This window comes from Anopheles darlingi, chromosome 2 (assembly GCF_943734745.1).
Source record: "Anopheles darlingi chromosome 2, idAnoDarlMG_H_01, whole genome shotgun sequence".
Lineage (NCBI taxonomy): Eukaryota > Metazoa > Arthropoda > Insecta > Diptera > Culicidae > Anopheles > Anopheles darlingi.
The window spans coordinates 11267587-11278277 of NC_064874.1; the positions used below are offsets into that span (position 1 = coordinate 11267587).

At 49.6% G+C, this 10691-nt stretch overlaps 1 protein-coding gene across 3 annotated transcripts in view; it reads right to left on the reverse strand.

Annotated features, from left to right (window-relative positions):
• The window catches only part of LOC125950338 (furin-like protease 2), a 185726-nt gene extending 178373 nt beyond the window's left edge, over nt 1-7353 (reverse strand). For 2 of the 3 annotated variants that reach the window (XM_049678235.1, XM_049678232.1), the window contains exon 1: nt 853-1115. The gene's annotated coding sequence lies outside the window, so the exon portion shown is untranslated. Of the gene's footprint in view, nt 1-852; nt 1116-7175 lie in introns of those variants that run through there. The other variant, XM_049678233.1, reaches the window with a different exon arrangement.
• Nucleotides 7354-10691: the final 3338 nt, after the last annotated feature.

Here is a 10691-nt window from a genome sequence, read left to right on the forward strand (position 1 = left end):
CTCTGGTTGGATCTGGTTGGCTGGTTGAACATCGGAACGCACGGTGCGTGTATATCATCGACACGGTTCACTGGCGTGAGGTGAGCGGCTGCCGAACGGACCGGTCAACAGCTGGAGAGCCTTGTAGGCGCCGATCAGGTCGAATGAAGCCTTTGCGCAACAATCGCCAACCACCACACCGTCCAGCGAGCGCAATACAACCAACGACGACGACGACGACGTGCAGCGCAGCGATTGCAGGGTTGGGGCCAGTAGCGGGGGTTAACCTCGTTCCTCTAGAAGGGAGTGAGTGGAAGCCACAACACCACAGCAGCATCAGCAGCAGCACCAGCAGCAGCAACAGTAGCCCTTACACACAGCCCCAACAGTGACCAACAGACCCCGTGGCGAAGTGAGAAACGCGTTTGGATTAAAGCGAGATGCTCGTTGAGATGTCTTGAAAAAGTGAATTGCAGAAACGAGAAACGTGCGCGCGCGCGCGGGGTGGGAAGGCAACAGCTCGGTATGACAAATCACAGTTGCCATTGCTTGTGACAGCCCGATTTCGTCACACAGGCACCACCAGTAGCAGAATGCGATGTTAAATAGCCTCGCGTGAACTGAAAGGGAACACAGTACACATTGGTTGGAACACGATCATCACCGTTCACACTTTTGCCCAGACCAGTCTTCCCAGTTTTGAGCTACCAAAAACCCCCGAAACCCCAACCTGCGAAACCGCAACACGCAACGTAACAGCAGCAGCACTTGTACGCGCGTACTGCACTGCCCGTGGTATTAGTGCGGCCAACTATTGTGCGGTTCGAATGCTACCGAAGACAGTTTTCGGGGAAGGGTCGGCCCACTACGTACCACAAGGAATGTGTTTCACTTGCTCTCTTCCACTTGGAGCTCGTACTCGTGACTCGCGCAGATTCGCTGGGATTCGCAACAGACAGATAGCGAAAGGTCAAGGTTTGGGGAGGGGACCCGCGGATACTGGAATACGGTAGGAGCGGATCAGAAGACCGGGACGTCTGAGAAACCACGCACACGGACACGAACACGCACACGGAAGAGAGACGATACGCACGCACGCACGACACTCGAGCGACCGTCACGCGTCTGCACCGGACCGCGTTCCAAACGAAACTCACGACGGAGCTTTTGCCGCGGAGGTAACCCCCTTCGCAACCAGCAGCAGCAGCAGGCAGGCATTAGTAGCAGGCGTCGACAGCAACCGATTCGTGGAAACGAACCTCGACGACGACGACGATGGTAACTACGATGAGTACGAGCGGATTCGGTTCGTTCCGTCGTCGTCGTCGTCGTCGTCGGCGTAGTACTTTGTGGGGAGCTTTCGCGTAGGCGCAGACGACCGGCTGTCGGGCTCTCTCGGTTGCTCGTGGATTTCATCTCGAGCAGCGATTACCTTGACCGGTGGTGGTCAGCATCACCACCAACGTCACCATCATCAGAGGGATAGCGCGTTTGTGTAACGCTTTCCCGACACGATTGCTCAATCCATAATCCCCGCCATGCCCATGGTCCGTGCTCCTGCTAAGATGCATTTTGAAACAAAAGCAAACCGTAGTGCATTGCAAGCAAGAACCTTCGTCAAATTCGGAAGCTGCGCCCAGCGGGAGAGAAAGCTTCATGGTGTTCGGGTTCGTGTTTTGCGAGAAAACTCCCGAAAGAGGCTCCCTCGCTACTCACTACTCACGTTCCTAGTGAGCGAAAATGGGGCTACACGTGAACAACGTGAGAAATGAGAAACGGCATTGCAACCGACGAGCCAGACTTCATCTTCTGAAGAAGCATTCCACGGTTCGCGATCGACATCCGGCGTTGTCCAAGTTAGTAATTTGGGATCATGTTCGATACAGCCGCTACACCAGAATCCTCGTTTAGCCATGGTTTCGTCTTTTTTGGATTATCTGCAACCAAGCCTTACAGGCGTTCGTCGGTACTGCAACTTCAAAGAAACAAAACGAATAGATTAGTTTCCTTAGCCCTGACCTTAAGCAGATGAACTTCTCGACTTTCCACTTTGAATCTGGATTTCTATAGCTTTGGCACGATAACAGGAAACTACTAAGACAACACCTGATCCGCATCAACCGACATACAAACGGCAAAAAAACCAAAGAAATACTCCGAACCAAAATCCCATTAGATATCCACAAGATAATTCTCCGACTTCGCGATTCGTGGCAGAAGAACCGTTTTCAGTTTCCGCGCATAATACACCAAGAACTGCACTTCCGTGAAGCGACAGTGAAGCTGAAGAATCATCGCCACAAGATGGGATTCGACCGACAACCCGGCCCGGGCCAATCCGAGCAAAACACAAAAGCGAAAACTATGAATATTCATGCGCGACTCAAAAAAATACAAACTCTCGATCGGTCGGCCGATCGAGTCCATTCGAGCTCAGGGTCAATGTGTCGTAACCGGCCTGGACCGGACTGACCCGAAAACGGTCGTTGGCCATGCTGGCCACTGCCTTATGTTCATGGCTACCACATTCACGAGAGAATAATAAACTTTTTTTTTTATATTTTACTCATTAACGCTACGTTTGAATACACCACATTTGCACAAAACGACAGCCGAGCGAATCGTGAATGGCGGACAAACGCGGAACCGTAGCCGGCAGAAGAAGGAAAAACTGCAAGCTCGAAGAAGACCCCCGAACAACCATGGCACAACGAGCTAAACATACAAAGAATGTGCCCAGAACGTGCCTCGATGACTGGTACGAAATTAGCAGACCAACGCTCTGCTCAATGAGTAGACAGCTCTCCTCATTACGCCGCTCCGTTGGGGTTCCCCGCATCCACCAGGCCTTTGTAGGATCTTGTCAAGCTGACGTCAGACAAATGAAAGAACGGATCGGAGTTATATTACCGTTGCGTTCCAACCAAATTCGGTTCGAATCGATAAATTCGATGAAGTAGTACTTTACTTCCAAATCCAAACCACCACTTCGGCAAAAGACGTCTCCCAACTGCCAATGACAAAACAGACGGGGATTCTCTTGTGCGAATTCCGATCGAAGGACAAAACAGACATGTAATTGTGTCGCTACAATCGCTGCCAATTGCCGGAATCACCGCCACAGGCAATCGCGAAAGGTCGTGCGCTTTTGCGCGTCCCAGATGCAATCGTGTGCTTATCACTGACCTGGAAATCGATGCAGCTGCACGTAGCAAATGGGGATGTGCTCCGTTTTGTTACAACGCGTAACTGGGACAAGAAACGCAGAGAATGAACCGCTTTACGCTTTAAAATGTTGAATAACAGACAATTTTGAAGCGAAATTCAACAATCGCGGACACATTCTACAACCAGAAGGGGCGGGCCATGCTGCCAGGCGATACTCGATCCATATCAAATGGCCAAAATGATGCTTGTTTTTCCATCGATAATGCTCCCGCAAAAAAAATCGCGATTCTACAAATCCACCTGCAGCCAAAAGAACGGTCCAGATAGCGGGCGATGTGCGATCTGGACAACGCCGGACACGTTGCCCTAGACTAGCGTTACTTTCAAACCACAATCCATCTCGCCAGTACGTGCCCCCAGGGCCAAATTCTCGGCCCAATCTAGCCCAGTCCAGGCCAGCGAAAGCTTCTTGTTGCTGCACAATGAGCGCAACACAGCCGCGCGTCGCGAAAAAAGGCCCCAAGGGAATCCATCCGTCGCCACCGAGCCAATCCGATAGCCATGGGGGCCAGCAATGGAGGCCGGAACGCCTCTGATAGCTAGCAAAGAGTGAACGGGTTCAAATTACGCTACGGAGCGTTTCCCATTTTTCAATCCCGTACCGTTCCGGCAGAACGTCGTATTTGCATAAAACGCGCGAGGTGTTGCACCTGCCTGCTTCGATTTCAAACCAAACCACACTAAACCGATTAACGCGAGTAAGTTTGGTTTGCAAAAGAAAACGGTGCATAGTGATGGCTGGTTCTGCTGTTGCTGAATGCTTTCAAGGGTACGGGTACGCGAGCAGAGAAATGATGTATCGACATCTTTTTGAAGTAACAACACCTTTTGGTTGAACAAGTTTTTGTGTCACAAGTTTGACTGCATTAAGCGGGAGGGCTAACGATACAGGATGAGCCTTTGATGCGATTCCCTCGTTCCATTCACTGACGACTATTCCGTCCGTCCATCACCATTAGCCGAACCACACGGTGATCAAGATCATCCTCAACGACGTACAGTGTAGCGGGCTGCAATTACACCTCTGCAACTACTACTCCCCCTGTCTCTCTCTCTCACACACGTGGTCGATCTCCATCGCTGCCATTGCCGCCGAGGCTCGATCGCAACATTTTTGCGAAAGTCTCTAGACACGTGACCTTCGCGCGATAGCCATCGTAGCTAAGGCAACCGGAAGCAAAAAATCCCCGCTCAGCACCGCGCATGTTCAAAGTCTCGGGCATCGAAATTGCAACAAAGCAAGTGGCGGAAGGGTATGGAGCATCGTGAACAGTCAGTCAGACACACACTCACAAAAAAAAACACAGCGACAATCACTAGCCAGCGCCAGCTTCCGAGGCCCATCGACGACGGCACCGTAAAGCATCACGATGGATCATTCGATTGCTCCGTCCGTCGGATGTGGCCGGTTGTGACCGTTCGGTTACCTTGAAGTGACTGCAGTGGACGATGCTGAATGTGGCAGAGGGTAAGGAGTGGTTTGCACAAACGGGCGGAACACATTAAAAGCATGTTTCGCGCCGCCACACAATCGACAGTAAATAAAGACAATCAGCGATCTTGCGCTAAGTATTAGACAAACGTGTACCATACCATGGAGTGGCGACCGTGGTGGCCGCGGATGCATCTGCGCTGCAACTGCGTCATTGTCCAATCGTACGGCATGGCAATCGCGGTCACAAGTGAGTCAAGTGCCGCCTTCTTATCAACGCTGGTTTTTTTGTTTGTTTGTTTGGGGTCTGATCGACAAGCAGCACTGATTGAGCGGGCGAGGTCGAGATGGTGTTTGTTGGAACTTGCTTTCATTTGTATTGAACCTTCCTACTGTCTCACCGGGACAGGACGAAATTATGGAGTTACTTATTCAATTTTAAATCCCAACGTTCCCTTGAACTACCATCGTGGATTACAAATCGCATCGCATGCGGTACCTGCGGCGAATCGTGATCGCACCTTTACTTTGGAGATTTTGCAATGAATGTCCCCCCCCCCCCCCCCCTGCTACGCCACCTTATGGGCAGTTGTCTTCATCGCCGAGCTGCCGACCCACAAAGGAACACGCGCGCGAGCGCACGAGCGCGTCACGGGTAATGGCGAAAATGGTTGAAATCTCGCAAACGTGCTCCTGAACCGTAACCGAAACCAAAGCAAATCCCTCGCGAAATGAACAACCACCGGCGGTTGAAACACGAAAAAAGGAATGGAAAGAAATGTTGGCGGTTGACCGTGCCCCGTGTTTGGTCAGTCACAAGCATTGACCAAGGAGGGGGCGAATGGAAGGGAGGGGAGGGGGACTTACGTCATGCGTGCGCGACCGATGAAGAGTGGTTGCTGGGTGCGTCATCCAGTCGTTTTCTTTTCACGCAATTACTAACCGATGCAATGCTGCCCGTTCCCTGGAGCAAGACAACCGAATTCAATAACCCACTCTTTCCGGTTCTCGTCGTCGATATCCCTTTGGCAAACTGATGGAAATCAAATAAGCATGCATTGAATTTACTTTTCACGTTCAACGAAATTCACATAGTAGACTGGTGAGAGAAAACCACGTCAGTAAGAATGTGTTGCTCGGTTGGCAGTTTGGTGCTTATCAGTCCGTAGCCGATTCGTGAACGGTGCGCGTTTTTCGTTCCAAAAGCCGGAGGTTATCAGCAGCCATCGTCCGTTCGTGCGCTCTGACGCTGGCCTAGTCGTTAAAGTCCCCCACGTGTGTGTGTGCCTGAGTCATTCGAATAAATATTCGTTGCACGAGTTCTGCCGGCTCCCCCGCCGGATTGGAGCATCGAAGAAACATCGATCCAGTTCGCGGTGTCGTCATTGTCGCGTTCGATCGTTTCCCTATTTGCATATTGAGTAACGATGGATGCCTGCCTTCTGCTGGTCAGTGGACGAACCTTTTCTCTTCGCTACTGCACGATCTCACCACCGTCCTCCGTGATCGTCCTCCGTGATGCAAGATCAGGGCCACTAATTATGCGGTTGGGTCCAGCGAGCGAGCGAGCGAGCGAACGAGCATCAGGAAGCTTTGCCCTCGGCTCGGAACCTTTTGTCCTTCCGCATTTCCCAAGCGCAACAAGTGTGCCAGGCAACGTGACAACTGATAAGACGGCCGCTCACTCTTAAGCAATCTTGCTCGCCGGGGGGATTCCCTCCCCCTTCGCCTTGACCGCGGTCATCGAAAGCTTTCTCACGCGAACTACTAGCCGGTTGGCCCACACGAACGAGGCGCAGCTGGTTTCCTACTCCGGACGCAACACCGCCGCCGCAGCAGCAGCAACAGGAACGAGCATTCCGCCGCGTCCAGGTGTGCGCCAGCCACCCCCGGCCACTCGCGGTCTCACGACAAAAACGGCGGCGACAACAGGCGCGGCACTCGAAAAGTGAAAGTAAATTACCATTTCACCGAACCTGCTGCTGTGGCCGCCGCCGTCTCGTGCGAGTTGCCTCCGGGGTGGCGACGGCGGGGTTCGCAACGCGGAATCGCACACTCCCGGTGCTACAGGAACTGCAGCAGCCGCCACCCGTGCAGTCGCCTCTCCCGGGCCTACCTTCTCATCTTGATTTTCCTTTGATTTCTCTCCGTTTCACTAACCAGAATTTTTAGCAACACCCAAAATCACTACCAGGTCAAACCCGGATCTCGGCCGCAGAATTCTGTACACTCATGGGGTTAATTGTGAGTTGGGAAAAGGTTTTTAAATCCTTTTTCACGGATTGCCAGGTTTTTTTACGGGAAAAATCCATGAAATTTGTATAAAAAGTTTTATTTTATTTTAAGTAACACATATTTATTTAATCACATATTCGGAAAAAGAATAAGCTTTTTCTGAATCGTTTGAATATCGGTTTTTGATCTCAAGTTTGGCGTCGATCAGCTGATTCTCGATCAGCTCGAAAAGGGCCATCATCTCAGCAAAAAAGGGCCCTCAAAAGACTATAGCTGGATACTAACAAAAAAAATACTATACCTCCGTGGTTTTTTGGGGATCCGCTCCGCTCCGGTTCGGCAAGTTTCTTACACTTTCCCGGGCTTCTTTATCAACGCGAACGACGGCGGGAGTTGCAAATGATGCTCACGTGTTCTTATCACTTTTATTTTATCACGAAATTCACGAAAAACGGTCTAAAAAGCTAAAAATTCCCACTGTTTTTGTTCAACAGCTGAAAACATTTTGCGGTAAAACGATACTTTCCCCTGTAACACGATCTAAACGATAAATGAGAACGGATCTCCATAAAGCGAGAATTTAAACGGTAAAATGGCGCTCGTGCCTAGTGGTTTGCTGCGCGCTGGAGAAATAGCTACGCACCGCCAAAATTCAAATTTTACCCGCTCTTGCGCCGAACAGAAAACGTGATTCTCATGTTTTTACCCAAGTTTTTTATCAAACAGTTAAAGAACCTAAATTTATAAATTAGAAAATTCATAATCGCATAATAAAGAATGAAACTCAACCGATACACTTCATATGTGCATTGAGTGTGGGCTACTGATAGCGGTGTTGCCGCTCCCGAACCGCATCTCGTTATCTTTCCTCATTAGCAAAGAAGAATTTCTAATTGTTCCCTCCTACACACACGCGGGTACGTAGTTTTACAACTTAAAGCCTCTGAATCCATTTTAAAATTACTCCAGCGCCGGTATAACGTACGAAAAAGAACGCCAGGTCAACCGTATATAGGCTTGACACGTGGCAAAAGTTTAATGCAAACATAACTCCTCGCGACATAATTGCCACCCACAGCATTCAATCATTTCCGAGTGAAGACCTTTTCACGCGCAGAAATATTCGGTATTCGCGTCCTGCTAATGCTCTCAAAGACCAAAGTCAGATGAAAAACTTTGCGTCATGCCGACTTTCGCGTGAGCAATCGAGGATCCTCATGTAAGCCGCAGCAAATCAGTCGATCGCAAAAGGTGGCAAAAGGGGCAAAACCAAGACCAAGAGGTACCAGAGGCCTTGCGTGAGCGAGATAGCACAAAAAGTAAATTAGTTCGGAAGAAGTTTTCAAATAAAATTCCCCAAAAACCATCGTGGAAAAGGGAAGGGGCGCTCAACGCAAAATCGGACTCGCCAACGCCATTCGCGAGCACTCGCAGGAAATTTCAAAATGCTGATGATTGCTTTCGCTGCTCGCGAAGATGCTCCCCTGTTACCTTCACTTCTGCTGCTTCTCCAGCATTTTACAAGCAATATAGCGGCACGGTTCGAAATCACGACGACGACGATGACGGTGTGGACGAGAAACTTTTAATCGCATGTCATTACTCATCAGCCTAATTTTGAGAGCCAGAGTACACCGCGAAGATAATAAAAAGTCACCGCGCGAATTCGCGATGTACCGGTTGCCATTTTCACCATACGTGGCCAGACACACACACAGCACCGAACCGTTTGTCGTACCCGGTGGAAGCTGAGGTGGAGAAGTTTTTTTTTCTGTGGTCTGCAAATGGAAGAATGATGAAACCATCTATTTGAATAGCGAACGCAACGCAAAGCGAAGGAAAACCGGGAAGCGGGAACATTTTTATATACTCCAGACTATCGAAAACCTCTGGCCCGGGCTCGGGTGTCTGGAGTGAACCATCCGGGGACAGCGCCTATTCACATCACGAGACGAGACACTTATAAATGTCATCTCGGCGCACTCACTTGTTCACAAAAGTGTCGGCCTCTCAGACGTTTCATGCAGAATGTTTCCCAACACGTAGCCACATTTCCATGCTTGGGGAAACAGGGGAGCACAGCGAGTACCACGGCGTGGTGATGTGGGGGTGAGGGGCTGATATTGGCTAAGAAATTGAATAAAACTACGCTCCCATGTGACCCGCACGTCACGACAGATGATATCTTTATGATGGTGGTGCGAAGCCGAGAAACCCGAGAAAAAACTTTTTTCTCACCTTTCCACACCGCCCTTCATTTACCGCCCCTTGCCCCGTGCCACTTTGAGTATGTAACTTCTAACATTGTCCTGCCGCTCTTAAGAGTCTCCTTTCTCCTCCCGGAACTCAGCTGCTTAGAGGGAGTTGTATCATCAAGAAGTTGAAGTGCAACTGCACACCGCACCGCATGCATCGCGATGCAAGTTTGCGACTAAAGGAAGTGTTAGGAAATGGGGAGAGGAAATGAAAAAAAAACGAAACTCTGCATGACACTTGCTCGGAATTCCTTTCGGATTATCCGCGTGCTAGCAGCTTGGATACCTGCCATACCACTCGGTTGCATTATGTTGCCCGTTGAAAGGATACCGAGAAAGGGATCGAGTTTCTACAATGGATCGAATGTGAGGAGTGAAGGAAACAACGGGCAAGTCTACATTCGTGGAAAATAGTTGGTATACACAAGGTACCAGAGCAAAGGCATACTGCGACTAAGGAGTGGTATTTCAACTACCAATCATGATCCAGCTGATTGAACACGAAGTAGTACTGTCTGCAGGGTTGTTAGTAAAACTAAAGAGAGCGTCACTTCTATTCCGTTTAGCGCACCAATAAGCAGTGAAAATCGATGTCTTTGTTGCTACAAACTGTAGATGATTTGTTGTGGCTGCATCATCAACGCTTCGGTCACAAGTTCTCTTAGTTTACTGTTAGCACCGTCAAGTGATTTGCGAAGATAAACATTCTCTAACGAAAGTGAGGGAAAGTTTGACGCAAAAAAAAACTATGCTACCTCCCTGACTCTCGCCGGAAGTTGGACTTTTGGCATTGCATTATGGCCAGGACGAAGCGAAATCGGATGACTAAAAACCAACAAATGGTAAGTTGAATTTACTTTTGTTGAAGTTGGAGCCAGAAAACCAAAACTTCAATTGTCGAGTTGTCATGGTAACAAGTCGTCTACAAAGAGTGCTTTAAAATGAAAAACATGGAAATCATACAAACAATCAATCTCTCCGTCGGTTTTAGGGAGCTTTAACAAATGTGTTTTCACATAATCTCGCGTTTTGATGAACAAAAGCATGGAACAAAACTGTACTGATCCGATATCAGTATCCGTGTAGCCTGCCATTGAAATTCCATTCCACCATGGCTTTGAAATTGAACTAATGGGAATGATATTCGTACGCCACTCAACAGCCTCCAATAACACTTTTCACGCGTTCTGCAACAACGACACAGACACACACACACACCCTCCCTCCACTTGCTGGAGCGGAAAGAACCCCTTAGCGACGGGAACGCGGCACCAGGATACGAGGGAACGCGAACCACGACGAACGGACGAACGAAACATGGCCAATTCGCACGCACTACAACTCCATCAGCTCCATCTGTGTCGGGGAGTGTCAATTCATTCCATTTTCGCCATTCGCCCTCTTCACCATCGATACCATGACGACCTGTTTGATCCTTTTTTTATGCTTTCTTTCTTTTGTTCATTCTCGCATTCGGCAACAGCATCCAGCACCGCGTTCCGCTAATGAAGCAACAGAGGACGAACGAACCGAGCTTCATATGCGGCGTCATGGCCGCCGAC